Below are 15,135 nucleotides of genomic sequence, written 5' to 3'. Positions count from 1 at the left end.
GTATTAGGTGATTATGTGTGTTTGTGAACTTTAATCTCCTTCTGTCGGTCCGATCTTGGCAGTAGCCGAGGCACTTTGCTCCCTGTGATTTCAGTGATCTTGCTCTGTTCCCCAGCTATCGGGAGCAGAGATCTCCCTCTGCGGTCTCTCCCTGCTCTGTGAGATCATCGACACATTTGCACTTATGTTACCAGATTACTTAAACACGGTCCTACCTTAATCAGCAAAGTGTCAATTCTCACACTTGGGAATGACAATTGTAGTGGTAATTTTCAAGGTATTTTTTCATCCGCAAGATGCCAAGATCTTTTTAAAGTATAGCAACATCAAGGGAATATTTGTTTAAAAGAAGTTTTAGCAGAAGGGGCTGACGTTTGTACACTTTATGTTTCCTTTCAACTTCAAGTCCATTTTTTGCTCTTTCAGGCAGAGTTTTCTGTGTAAGCAGTTGCTGTGTAACTCCTTTTCCTCTTCCCTGTAAATGCTGGGGACCTTATAGACCAATAAGCCACAATTGGGAATGCATTCAGAGACCATTAGTACAGGAAGTCGGGTCAAATCCAAAGAAACCATGAACCAGTAAGTTTGAAAACACTGTATGAATGGCCTTTTCATACCGCTGCTTTCAGGTGGAGTTTGTTTTTGGATTAAAGGAGTTTATTCAGGTATTCACAAATATCCCAGCTCTCTGAACTGGCTGGAATGTGGAAACCTCCAAGTCATAATCAATTGCTGTAAAAGGGATTGGCATGTTCTAACTAGGGAATAGAGGGATGAAAGAGTCATAATTAGGTGACACGCCTTCAAAACGGGATGAAAGACCGAAACCATCCTCAAAGACGCAAGCAAATATGAAAATCTCAAATCACCTCTTTATTTGTGATCGAGACGTTCCAAAAATGTTGGTTTCAGATGTTTTGTATGTACCGAACTCCCACATCATTTTTTCCCCCCTTTGCCTGCTTGGCTGAGGAATTTATAAAAAAACCCAAAACAACAGAAATGTGACAGAGCCTTATTCTCTTCCATCACAGGGGCTGCAATGACTGAGATTACTGCATCCTGAACGGTATAAAAATACACAGGATTAACGTTCTGATGGCTAAGCTGTGATGCCATTCCAGCCATTGAAAATGTCTCCTTGGCGAGAGGATGCTCAGAGATACACCCGTAATTTTTCCCTTTGGACACGTGAGGAGGGAAGCTGGTGATCTGGGTTCAGCAAAAGCAGGATTAGAAATCAGAGGAGTAGGAAACAAGAGCAGTCATCACTCCGGCAAGCAAATGTGGATGGAAAACATCCCTGTGGGAGAAGAAAGGGAGCACAGCATTTTTTTTTTTTTTTTTCCTGCTAGGAGATGTGTAGGAATTATCTCCTTTCTCCTCATCTTCTTCTCCCTCGAGTCTCCAGGAATGGCAAAGGGGACCTTTCTGTGACCCGCAGGTGACGACCTTGATCTGGTTCAACAAAGACCTCAATATTTCCAGCACAAACCATGTTTGACTGTTTTCAGGGTTAACCCAGGTCGTGTGTGCCAAGCGCTCTGGAAATGTAACTTGCAACATCGATGTTAATTAGAGTCTCTGTGAAGCGGCTGAAAATGGGGGCTTAGAGCACACTTCCTAAACACAGAGAAGTCTGATCTTTCAGCAGGCTTTAGGATCAGCTTATTCCGAACTTCAGCTGCTTTGTGCTGTGGTTAATTGGAGGCTATTGTTTCCCAACTCAGTGTTAAAAGAAATAGAAGGTTATTGGGAACTGGCAAGTTTTCTGGAAATAAGTGAAACCTCCTTTCTTTCTCATATTAAGCACACGCTGTATGGTACAGCCATAAACACACTTTATAAACAGCAAATATAAGAGAGGAAAATCCATATTTTATACATCCTGAAGCACTTGAACCTCTGAGTTTTCTATATTTAGCGAAACATTCAGTACAGCTTCAACCATCCTTCAAAATAAAATCCTCTCCCGTTCTTATTACGTAGTGGTAAATATTTGGCACTTGCTAACGAGTACCTTAAATACTTTTTTTTTTTTTTTTCCTTTCCATTGCGGTCCTAACCACCCCACATTGCACACACATCCTGCTGAACCTTGTTCTTTCAAAACACTTGCACAAAGTGTCCTTTTCCCCTCCCACAGGTGCACAGTAAGACAGCGCAGGACTGGAGGATTTGAGTATAGCCTTGAAATGGGCTTAAAATATGGACTGAGGCTGGCAAGCAAGAAATATTTGAAAGGATGTTATTGCTGAAATTAATATCACAGAGTAGGACGTGTGCGTTTTCTGTGCGTTTTTACTCTGGAAGATGCTGACCCAACGTCCGTTTTAAATCAATGATTAGTCATTCTCATATCAACAATTTTTGGGTGCGGCTGGCCAACAGTTTTTGATGGAGCAATTTTCCACCCGCACTGGGATTTCGTCTAAATTATATATGAAATGCAGTAATTTGGGCAAAAAAAAATAATTTATAACTTCCAAAAAGGTGAGATGTAAAATTTTGGCTTTCCCACTTCTTTTTAATAGTGACGAGTCATTTTAATTTAATGCCATAGAAACATTTAATTTTGATTTTCTTCCTTTGACTCATTTGGGTCAACTAGTCCATTATGTTTAATAGCATATTATTTTTACATTATGTTACATGCTCCCTGGGCCAATGCTGGCATGCAGGGTGGAAACTTGTCCCTTCCACTTCACTCCATCCTTTGCGGCGGTTTCCATCAGCTCAACGCTGTTGAAACCAACTCTACTGCTTCCTTTGCTAGAGCTTTTTAAAAGATTTCTCTTGGAGATGCTCTGATGCACATTTCCAAGGCTCAGCTGTGGGCTGTTGTGTCCAGCTTGGCAGAAGCCGAGTGCTGCAATCGCAGCTGGTTCCTGAGCTGACTTAAAAATTGATTCCAAGAAGATGCTCTCCCTCCCAGCTCCACCGACCACTCACCCTTTGGCCGACACTTGTCCCCCTGCACCGACACGTGGCTCAAGTCCCCCTCCGGGTGGAGGGTCCTGTTTTCCCTTCCTGCAGCATGAGAGTGTTTGATATCTATCTGTCAGCTCGCTCCAGCTTTACCAGCAGGTTTTCAGAGCTTGCTGTGGGAATCATGTGTCGTCCAGGGTGCATGTCCCCAAAACATTTAGATATTCAGAAAAGAGCTGGAAGAGGACAAATTCTCAAACCTCTTTGCTGCGGCTGAAATCTTTCCATACTCTGCCCTGACCTTTTTGCAGTCTTTTAGTCTTTTTTTTTTTTTTTTTTGTCTTTGGAAAGCATCTAGTTTTCTGCCTAACCTTTCAGTGACTTGCCAGCTCTCACAGCCCCATATATTAACTGCTGAGATTATAGCTGCGTTGAAAAGACCAATCTTTACTCTGAGACGGCCCCTTTCAGATTTTTGTACATTGCTAAGTTTAGGAAATGCCACGATCAGCCGTTCTAGCCCTGCTGTTACTTCTTTCTTGGGTAAGCCAGCCAATAATGCTCTGCCCAGGGAGGTGCGTGCTGGCATTTCCTGCTGCACAGGAAGCTCTTCTTATTTCTGAAACTCTTTTGCTCTCCCAGGAGCTCAGTTTTGGGAGGTGTCACTATGTTCTGGAGAATTTTGATTCTATAACAGCTAGGTAAATGGTCAGGTTGTACAAAGAACTTATTCAAAATAAAATAAAAAAAAACCAACCAACCAACCACCCTGTGCTTAAATAGCAGCTTAGGTTGGATTAGTGAATACGTGATGAAAAACAAAGACGTGCATTTTGTCTCAAAAGGAAATAAAAATACATCCATGCCATGGCTGATTGTGCATTGAGATCGCTTTAATGCTGTTGGCTTTTGCACATTTATGGCAGCTTTGTGAATCCTTAAAAGCAAAGGCTGAGATGGTGCTCATTTTAAGAGGAATTGGCAAATATAATCTTGCTTCAAGAAGGAGAAAAACAGAAAGCAAAATTAAACAAAAAAAGGGCAGATCAGTCATCTTCCAGCTGTTCACGGTGCCCACAGAGGGCTTTTGCAAGAGTTAAAAAAGAAACACGTGGCTCAGAGCTCTGGAGTTTCTGGAAACTGAACCGGAGCAAGTGTGCTGGAGACAGCACTGTGTAGGGATAATATATGCTGCTCTGTAGTATTCGTCATGCTTCCTATGGTCTCTGGAGAAGACAGATGTCATCTGTAGGTCTGCCAGTTGAGCACCTCCTTTCTCTGCTGTAAAAATCACTTTGGGAATGGAAAACTGTTTAGTTTTCCTACTATTCCTTGAGAGTTTCTTGAGCTTTGTGGAATTAAAAAGAGACCCTTTCCGACAGCTATCTTGAGAGTAGGTTTAACTGAGCAGGGAAGGAGAGTTGAGATTTAAAAAAAAAACCAAAAAACCACGCAAGAGTCTTGCCTCTGGTTTGGTGAAATCCTGCTGCTCTCACGGGCTCTGTTAGGGAATGTGAAGGATGAAGCAAGGGGGGGGTCACAAGCTATGATGGAAAATGATCTGATGTGGGGTTGCCAACAGGTTTAAAATAACAGGTCAGTGTTGAGAGGGCTTCTGTGATAATCTCAGAAAAAAAAAAAAAAAAAAAAAAGACAAAGAATAAGACTCTACACCACTTAAACAGAGGAGAAAAAGGATATGTTATAATTAAGGGCAAATCAGACCTGAATCAGAGCTGAATAAAAAGAGAGCGAGTAGATGAAGAGATAAAACAAGAAGAAATTAAATCTTTCCGTGATGACAGACTCGGGTTAACTGCTGAGCAAGAGTGAAAGATGGGGCTGAAAGCAATTTAATTTGAGGGACATGTACCTCTTTTCTTCTGCCTTTTCCAAAACTTGGCTTGCACGCCGCAGCGGAGCTCCCTATCTCTCTGTCACCTCAGCTCAACAAATCATGACCCGCCTCAAAATTGAGCTGTGGAGAAATGTTTGCTGGTGGAGCAGGCAACACGTTGTGCCCAGCGCTGCAGCCACGTAAATGAACGAATGAGTGAATAACTGCATGGCTTATGCATGTGTTTTCTTTCTGTACACGGGGTGCGAAGGCAGCTGGTGCTGTTTGCAGACTTACGGACATCTCGGACGTCTTGTAGAGTTGGTTAAGCAGGTCTTGAATTCCTCAGGATGGAAGGATGAGGCAGTGGGGTGAAGGTAACGTTACCCCCCCCTTACTCAGCATCAGCGAATGGCTCACACGCTTCTTGTACGAGGGGAGCTGTGTCCTTCCTTGCTCCAGACATAAATTTTCATGCGTGTTTGTAACGAATGGGTGTGTAAACACAGCAGGAGACATCTGTAATGTGAAAATGGCTAGGTAGGTACCTACGGAGCCATTGTGCATTCAATCCTCTGTGTTAGCTGGGCAGACTGAATAATTGCATGAATTGATATGGGGAACCAGCTATGCAGGCAGGGTTTTTCTTTTAATGCAGACCAATGGCTTCCTGTTTTGGAATTCTTGCCTCTTCAGTGCACAAATGCATAGTTTTGTATGTGCATAATTTGTGGCTGTAATTTTAGAGGCTCATTAAATAACTTGGCTGTGGAAATCAAATTGCCTTTCATCAAAATCCAGCAAGAGCTGAACTAGTTCTGTCCATCACAGCAGCCCTTCTGGTCTTCGTTACGTGGCTGAAAAGTACAAATGCAAATGGGGTTGCGGATCTGTAGCACAGGAAGGAGAAACGGGGAGTTGAGAAGAGGGAATGATGCCCGCAGGAGATTTTTATTAGCGAGTTGGTCATCTGAGGAGAAATGAGAGCTTCTCTGTTTTTCTGCCCAGGTAAGAAAGCGGAGGAAAGTCCTGAGTTTGCATGGTACTGCCCAGGACCATCTGACACGTACAGGAGCCCCATGGTGCCCCTCAGGGCTCAGCAGACCTTCTGCCATCAGCACTCACCAAATCCCAGGCTGGTATGTGAGGACTAAAACCCTGCAGGTACCATCATACCAACACTCCCATTTCTGTCCACTAAGAGTAACTTCTGCGGACATTTCTGGCAGGAGGTACCACGCTTGGTGCTGTTTCTGTGATTGCTCTTTTCATATTGGGGAACACTATAAAATAACTCACTTACATGCTCATAAAACCCAGATTTATTATCACTGTAACATTACAGGGATGAGAATGAGAAATGAGTGCAAGTGAAGACTTAGATGGGGAGAGGCAGATGCTTTTTGATGTTCAACAACATTATTCAATGTAGAGTGGAGATTTAAAAAAAAAAATTTAATCATTATATAAAAGTGTTAACATGCTGCTTCTTTTTAGTGGTACTCACACTGATATGAAAGGAACTATGAAACGAGAGGGGAAACCTTTATTCTGCTCTAGCAGTGCTGCTCGGTTTGTACCCCATATTCTTGCAGCTGACAAAATATTCAGACGTTTTCTGGGGCTTCATCTTTATTCTGCACAGCTAAAAACACCGTGACCTCCTTCTCTTTAGCCACCCTCTCTTTTGTAATGATATTTACGTGGAGGAGAGAGGGGGGGTCAAAGATGCATCGGGAAAGAAGGAAAAACAAGAAGCGATTTCAAAAGGTCCTATGTCTAAAAGAAAAGTTTAAAAAATGGGGACAAATAAAGAGATAAGACAGATGCTGTTTCCTGTGGAAGGGGAGACGTCTCTCTGGCAGCTGATGAAGAAGAGGTGGGATTCCCCCTTCCTCTGATCCCTTCCATTTGGGGTTTCAGGTGTCTTCTTCAGAAACCCAAAGGTCACGCAGGGGACAACCCGCTCACCAGAAGGGCCATCGGGCTGCCAACGTGTCAGCGATTCAAAGACCGCTGACAGAGATAAGAATGCACCAGAGGTGTAACTTAAGTGTCATCTTATAGCTACTAGGAGCTTAGATACACTTCAAAGGCAAGCGGCAGAGAAGCGGCCGCTCCGAGAGAAGCGAGCCAAACAGGCAGGCTTGAAAGCATGATTATGACTTATCGTATTCCACCATGAATGTGTGAAAACGGGCAGGAGGCACTCTCACGCTGCAAGGTAAATGGGAATGATTTAAAGAGATGCTTTTCCTCTGGCAGTCGCTGCCCCGCTAGGAAATCTCCTTTAAAAAAAATGAGCAGCTTCCTGAAGACAATGAGATGCCCTGCTTGTAAAGGCATGAGCAGGCTGCTCTCCTCTGCACCAGCCCCACGTGAGAAGATGAAATGCAGCAAGGGAGGCAGCCAAGAGATATTCAAGATGGGGAAAAGCTCACCGGGGAGCCTTCTTCCACCTTCATCATGTCCCTGATGCCATTATAGAGCTGCAGGACAGGAGAGCTTGTTCACCTTGGTGGCAAGTCACTAGCTTTCAAATCAGAGGAACAATATATCCTGTTATCACACACCTAAACCCTTTGATTTTTTTTCCTGTCTTCTTTTTTTTTTTTTTTTTTTTTTTTTTGTGTGTGCCAAGTACATCCCTCAGCATCTACACACTAGCCCCTGGACTTTTCAAAATAGCAAAGGAAGCAGAAATGACTCCAAGCTTTTATCTATGCTTTCAAAAGAATGCAAATCAGGAAACTCAACCTTAAAAGCTCAGGCTGGAAAGAGCATCCTCCCCATTGCAAAACATTTCACCTTTAATATATTCGAACCAGCCTATGAGACCATTTCTCTTGCCAAGACAACTTTTCCTCATTAACTGTTGGGTTCCAGAAACTTCTTGGCTTATGCTGAACTTTTCAGCACTGAAGCAGAATACTAATGTTCAGATCACATAGATGAGAAATTAAATCACATTTCAATAGCTTGGCAGATGCTAAATGCTGATAAAGAGGAAAATCCCTGGAAAGAAACACCACTTGTACCAGGGATTTCTGAAAGCAATCTGCAAAGGGAAAATCCTCACGGCCACGCGTATTCATGCACGGGCTGAGTTTACACCTGCCCCTGCCACCCCATGGCTCCCATCGGAAGCGTGGTCCCGTGTTAATGCTGATCACCATCAATTTTAACTCACATTGATGCTCTTGGCTGTGAACTGGGGCTGTGATTAGCAGTCCCTGAGATCTTTCGCTGTGATAACTAAATCTAGATGTGACCGCTAATCGTTGTCCCAGAGCTTGAGCTTATACCTGAGTGCTGGTGACGGGAACGGGGTTGGGCCTGGGCTAAGAAAATGGAGAGGAAAAACTCTTCCTATCCTGCTAGGAATGATTTATCCACATTGTCTCTCACATGTCATCTGACGTCCACCCTCTGTCGTAGTGTGAGAGGCAAGTCATGGGAGGAAAGAGTTGAAGAAACTGATGTCTAAAACCTGATTTTTAACTCCATACTGAGATAATTCTGTGAGTTGTCTAAATTTCTGTGCAGGTCTTTAGTAGATGCCTACATTCTGATTTAGAAATACAGCCTCAACCAGCCAGTCCTAAAAATTTTGGGCAAAGCTTCTCTGTACCTCATTTTCCCCAGCTGCTGCAAAAATGGTGAAAGAAATAGAAATCGCTGAGGGGCAGGTGCCATGCAAACGCCTTTGCTAAACAGCCTGGGTTTGCTCACGGTGCCCAGCGGGGATTTGTGCCACAGTGTCCATGTTGGGGAGGAGGGAGACTTTAAAACGCGGCAGGGCAGGAAGCTGTGGGAAGCCTGAGTTTAATCTGCTCCGTCTGTGAGTCAGAGCCCAAAATCTTCACATCTTCCAAGGCTTTTTTGCGCTGTTGCCACGTTGGCTATGGCCAGCCAGCTTTCTGATTTGCCCGACTTAATTTATGTCAAGGCCAGTTTTCATCTTTTTCACATGTACTAATCAGAAAAAAAAAAAAGTGGCCCGTGTTGCTTCAGCCTTTCCCAGAGAGGTACAACGGCACCCAGTGAGAGCAGGGCTGGCTGGATCTCTATTTCTATCTAGACAGCTCTTGTCGGGGAAAAGACAAAGAGAGAGTTTGTTTAAAATGGAGCAACACATAAACAAAGTCCATGTAAGTAAGCTGGAAATAAAAATGCCATCAGCCAGCTCGCTCTCGCTCTTGAGAAGCCTTTGCGTTCGTCTCATTTTTTTAATCTAATTTTGCAACTGTAAAAATGTGGTGGAAATGAAAATCTGGCTCAGTCCCTCAGATAGAGAGCTGAGAATGTCTGCAATGATTAGCCGTCTATAAATCTCAGCATGTCTCTTCTAATTACTCCAACAGGAAAACATTTAATTATGTAATCAGGATACCCTATTTGACACAGGCACACATGTACCCCGAACACTAACCTTAACCTGGTTATCTTGCTTTGTTTCTGGACTAGTTAAATATAGATGCAGACAGACGGATCTGTCTGCGCAAACAGAGAACATGATGTGTGGGAAAGTAACCTGGTGTTGAACCTGTACCATCGCCTTCCCCAGCTGCAATAAGCTGCTTGGTTGGAGCTGTATTTTACAGGCTTCCTGATCAGATGCAATTTGTTAATTTGCTGCTTGTTTACTTGACTGATTTACCTTCTTATTCAGGCCTGGGTGTGATTTATTTCGGAAGGGTAGAGCTGAGTTCATGCCACTCTTTTTTTCTTACAGATTTATCCTACCTAAAACAGCACTTTTTTAGGGGTTATTAGATAAAATTAAATCCTGTAACAGCCCGGTAAGAAGCACACAGACTCTTTTCAGACTTGATTTTATCTTCTCAGCCTTCGTTATAGCCCTTAGCCCAATTAACCATGGACACGCTGATTATCTCAGACTGATCTGCTGCATTTTAAGGGCTTTCCAGGAAGAAAGAGGCATCGTGTCATTCCTGGGTGCTAAGCCCTCAGTGCTGCCTGGGTTCCTCCTAAACGTGCTTGTCCTGAGCTGCGTTGCTGGCTCATGTAGGCACAGCCTATGACCCTCCTGGGAGCCCAGCTCTTCCTGGGCCTTTTTTGGCTCTGATTAGCATCAGTTAAAAGTTTCCTATTGACCCTGCATCCCAGCCCTGCAAATCCTCACCCTCATGAGGAACCCAACCGCCTCGCTCTGAGAAAACCCCAAATTTGCTTGACTGGTGAAGGTGGGACTGGTGCCAGGTCTGCAAAGAGAGCTTCGCCTGGCAGAGATTTGCCTGTGAGGAGCAGGAAAAGGCGTCGGGGACGGCAGAGGTCAGGAGCTTGTTAATCATGTTCCCTTTTAGCGTTGTGAGCGGCTCTGGGACTATTTCAGTTCCATTCCTCCAAAGAGCAGGCTGGGGGGGGACAAGGGGTGACAGCTGAACCATGTGTGTTTGGGGGGGTGTCTCTGAAAAGTGCTGTCGGAGCAAGGACATGGGCAGCCCTGCTCTCAGGCTGGTGTTTCCCCCCCGTGCACTTCCACCACTTTAATGCTGTCTGGAGATAATCGAGCGAGAAAACAGCTTTTTATAATAATGTTATACCCTTACTTGTGCTTTCTGCTATAGAGGCTTTATACCAGTCCTTTTTCCTGCTTTGGTTTTCCCCTAAGATGGATGTAAAAAGTGATTTATGTTGAAATATAACTGCCTGCAGCTTGTATAGAAATTAATTTAACAACAGGAAAACTTTCTGAAAGTACTAACACTCATCTGACGGGTTAACTTCTGGATTTTTTGGGATATGTTTCACGTTCCTCATATTCCCTCATTTGTAAGGATGTCCCGACACATCTGGTATGGAAGCTTCACAGCCCAAATGATTAAGCTGGCGTGTATGTGAATTAATTTATTGAACTGTGATTAGTGATGTATATAATAATAATAATAATAGGGCAGCAAGGAGAGAGAATTGCAAGAGGAAGCTCCCTCAGTTCAATGCCTTGTGCATCCTCTCCTCTGCTTCTTCCCTCCTCTCCTTCCCCGCAGCCCCACACACATCTGGTTCCCTATCAAGAGCCTGTGCCAGTGGGGGATACAACTATCAGTTGTATTTGATCATACGGGTAACTCCTTGAAAGCGTTACTACATTTTTAAATTAACAAAGCAAACAGTGAAAATCACAGGGTTTGGCAGAGGACAAAGAAACCGCATCTCTCCCTACTCTTAGCTACATGTCATAACAAAACACTGGGCCAGATAATTAAGACAGTTTCTAAAAATGTCCCCGTGATAGTTGCCAGGGTATCTGTCTCTCTGAGCATACACATGAGCATATCTGCAAGAGCTGCTTTGGTGCTTTGTTTTAAAATAAACTGATTTTTTTTTTTTTTTTTTTTTTAGTAATACAGTGCATCAGCATCAAATACTTCCTTTGCTCCTAAGAAAAGATTTTTTTATTCCTAGGAGATGAGAAACCACTGTAAATGCATATAGAGCCATAAAAGAAGGTATCTTGTCCCTTTTGGATTTGGTCAGTGTGGTGTCTGCGTGGGTTTATCTGCTAGCAAACAGTTACCAGCAGGTTACCAGCCATCAGCTGAGCCACAATAACCCGCAGGGCACTGCAGGCATGGCTGTGCATGCTGCCAAGCAAGTGGTTTAATGTAACTTGGGACAGCTCAAGACAAGGAAAGGAGCATGTAAAATGATATTCCGAGCTATTTCACTTTCCCGATCCCTACAGTTATTTACCTTATTTTTCCCCGGTGTTTCTACAGATGCACTGACATTTCACCGGGACAAGTGGAATGACTCTTCTAACTTCAGCAGGTTTCTTGGTGATGCCTAACCCCATCAGGGGTGCTGCTATGTATCACATACAGTATAACTTAAAAGTAATTTCAAATTCTTTCTGGCAATGTCAGAAAGCTGGTGAATTCATTTTTTTAAAAAAAATCCATGGTATATCATATCATCCATAGTATTTCAATGGAATCTCACTAAACAGCATCCTTTATGGTGAGTTTAATATGTTGTAACACGGCTGGCTTTCCAACAGCCGGCTAATATAATCTCTTAGGAATTTATTATGAGTGTACTATGTCCTGTAATATTTTTTTACGTCAGGTTTTTAATCATAGCAACAAGAATGTGTTGAATGCACGTTTGTATATGAAAGATTAATTTCACACTGACTTGCTATCCAAAGGGAGGGGAAAAGGAGCGTCATTATCCAGTGCAATCAGCAAAACTGGCTTTAGAGGGTACAAAGGGATGCAGGAGATAAGATAATAAACATTTATAACGAAACCTTTTCCAGTTGGAAGGTGACATAAACCCTTATAGTTGTATTTAGGAAAAGACATGCACAGCCCCCATGTTGTATTCTTTAATGTCCAGCATACATTCCCTTCTGATCCATCTGTCTGCTCAGTTTAATTGCTCCATCGTGGGTTTTATACTATGTTTCTCACTGTATTATTTTAATGATCCTTTGACTGAGTCAGACTGGAAGAATCCCATAAACTTTAGTGACACTGTGGGTGATGTAGATGGGCACAAATCAGCCTGCAGCCTCGCTCGCGATTCTTCCCGGGGCTCCCAGGGGAAGGCAAACAGTTTCAAGATTTGACCTACAAAAAACTTGGCGGCGTCTTGAGCTAAGTCCTACAAAAGCAGGCGTTGAGGAAGCACCACAGATAGATCCCCAAAATCCAGATGTTAGAGAGTTTCCAACAGCTTTTCTAGCTTGACCATGGGCATAAAACACCTCTGCCAGGCGGCGGTGCCAGGCAGCTCTGCGGAGCGCACACACCGGAGACGGCAGCAGAAACACCAGGAGACAGGAGGGGAAGGACAGCCAGTTAAAACATGTTTTCAATCAGCTTGACTATTCAGACGAGGAGATGCATGTTACATAAATGGACTGAGCCAACCCAGAAATGAAAACACTTTCAGCCAGGGAGCGAAGGAAAGAAAAACAGTTTCACCTGCTGCTCTCTTCAGGCAAAAGCTGCTGACAGAGCAGCGTGTGGCACACTGGAAGCAGCAGGTAAAGGCAGAGCTGGAGCGGGTGCTGTGTGGCAGGTTTATTCGGGATGTTCCAGCCAGCCACAGTGTTGCATCAGCCCTTCCAGCATTAATGCAATAGCTGTTCTGATCCAGACACGTGTGGCTGTGTCGTGTCAGCAGCATCAGCTGTAGTGCCCAGCTTAGCCTCATTTCACAGACTTACCTACTGGTTATAACAAGCAACACTGCAACATCTGTTTCTAATTATTTTTTTTCCCCAAAAATAATTCAGGATGCCTGGGAAGCGTGGAGCTGCTGGGATTCGTGCTGAAGGGCCGGCTCTCGTGCAGCCCAGGTGATGGTGTGGTGGGGCCCATGGACACGCTGGCAGCTGTGGTGGTCCCAGGAGATGTGGGGAGGGTGAGTGGCAGCACCCTGTGAGACGGGGTTTCCATCACTCTCTGGCTGGATGTCATGGGCAAAAAGAGGGGACAGAATCCCAGAATCCTCAAGGTTGGAACAGCCCTTGCAGCTCCTCCAGCCCAACCATGACCCTCCCCCTGACCGTTCCCAACCCCACCAGATCCCTCAGCGCTGGCTCAGCCCGACTCTTCAACCCCCCCAGGGATCCCGGGGACTCCCCCCTGCCCTGGGCAGCCCATTCCAACGCCCAACAGCCCCTTCTGCACAGAAATCCTTCCTCAGAGCCAGCCTGACCCTGCCCTGGGCAGCTTGAGGCCATTCCCTCGGGGCCTGGCGCTGGGGCCTTGGCTCCAGAGACTCATCCCCCCTCTCTGCCCCCTCCTGGCAGGGAGTTGCAGAGGGCCAGGAGGTCTCCCCTCAGCCTTCTCTTCTCCAGACTGAACCCCCCCAGTTCCCCCAGCCGCTCCTCAAGGACACTCTTCCTTGTAGGACACTGCAACCTCGCCCTGTAGCTACGGCTTGTGCAAGGCTCAGCCTGGCGCATTGTTCTGGGGAGCACCATGGGATGAGCTGGAATGCGGAGGGTGGCACTGACTTTGGGATTCCTGGTGGGATCTCGGTGCCAGGTGTGTGCAGACAAATCCCTGCACTCGTGGTGTGTGCCGGTGGAGACACAGATTCCTCCTGGCCTGATGCACTGCCCAGCTTAGGCAAGGGTTGGGCAGGGGTTTTGTGGCCCTCAGTTTTGGGCTGAGGCACCTCAATAGCTGGAGAGACAGTGGTCAAGGTTTAAACACATTCTGGTGGGGATTTAGTGCTTAGTACTAGTTAAACATTTGGGAGGAGGGAGGGGGGTACAGTGCCGATGCTGCACACACTGGTGTAATTTTGCCAGCTCCAGTGGGGCTTATGTGCCTGGTTTATAATGACACAGTTGAAATCTGAATCACGCCTATTATTTATGCACTCGTATTAGTAGTAATTTTGCTTTTTTTTTTTTTTTTTCTCAAACTCATCATAAAGAACAGAAAGAGAAAGATATAAGTAACACATTTTCAAATGTTCTTTCCTAGCGAGTTACTTGGCCTGACATTGGAAATGAATTATTTTCCATTGTACCAGTGACCCCTGTTGTGTGTTCTATTAACACCACATGTTAAACTTTTATATTTTTAGTAAACCATGACCTTGTACATTCTCTGTCATTTCCCACTGGCATAAGTACAACACATGTGGTATGAAAGCTAACGGTTTTCATTTGTATACAGTACTTTTATATCTTAGTCTTGTATGAAAGCACACAGGTCATGGTAATCAGGGCATCCCAGGATTTTACCAGTTACAAACCGTCACAACAAAGTGTATGTGCTTTCAAAAAACATATTTTTGGCATAATGCTCTCTTATGTGTTGTGCAAATCCAGATGAAAATGGGATCTTGAAAGGGGCTGTGTTAAATTTTTTGATCGTGCTAATCCAAACAACTGTCTCCAACACATGCACAAGCAGAAGGAAGTCTATAAAATGTCAGGTTTGTTCTAAATATCTGCAGAACAAATGTGGCTCAGGAACATGACCAAGTGTGCAGAACTCTCAAGATAAAGGATGATGTCACATAGGTTCGGTATTTTATTTCATCAAATGGTGACATTGTTCTAGACATCTCAAAAATTATGGATGATTTATGAATAGAGCCCAGGGTATGGAAGAAAGAATAATTCCTTCCAGTTGCTCAAATATTTTTTTATTTTTTTTTAATCTTTTGCCCCTCTTTTTCTTTTTCTCTTTTTGCAGTCTGGACTTTTAAGATGTGAGTTTTAGGTGCACAAGTGTGCACTCTCAGCACACGCCTGCTCACACACAGAAATGTGGCCACGTGTGTAAACACTGACCTATGTGGTCATCTGTGCTTTTTCACTGGAATCCAGCCTTTCCTGGGTACTTTCTAGTACTGATCCATCTCCTTTTCTG

Source organism: Athene noctua, chromosome 9 (genome assembly GCF_965140245.1).
Source record: "Athene noctua chromosome 9, bAthNoc1.hap1.1, whole genome shotgun sequence".
Classification (NCBI taxonomy): Eukaryota; Metazoa; Chordata; class Aves; order Strigiformes; family Strigidae; genus Athene; species Athene noctua.
Note: the sequence above shows the minus strand (reverse complement) of the source record.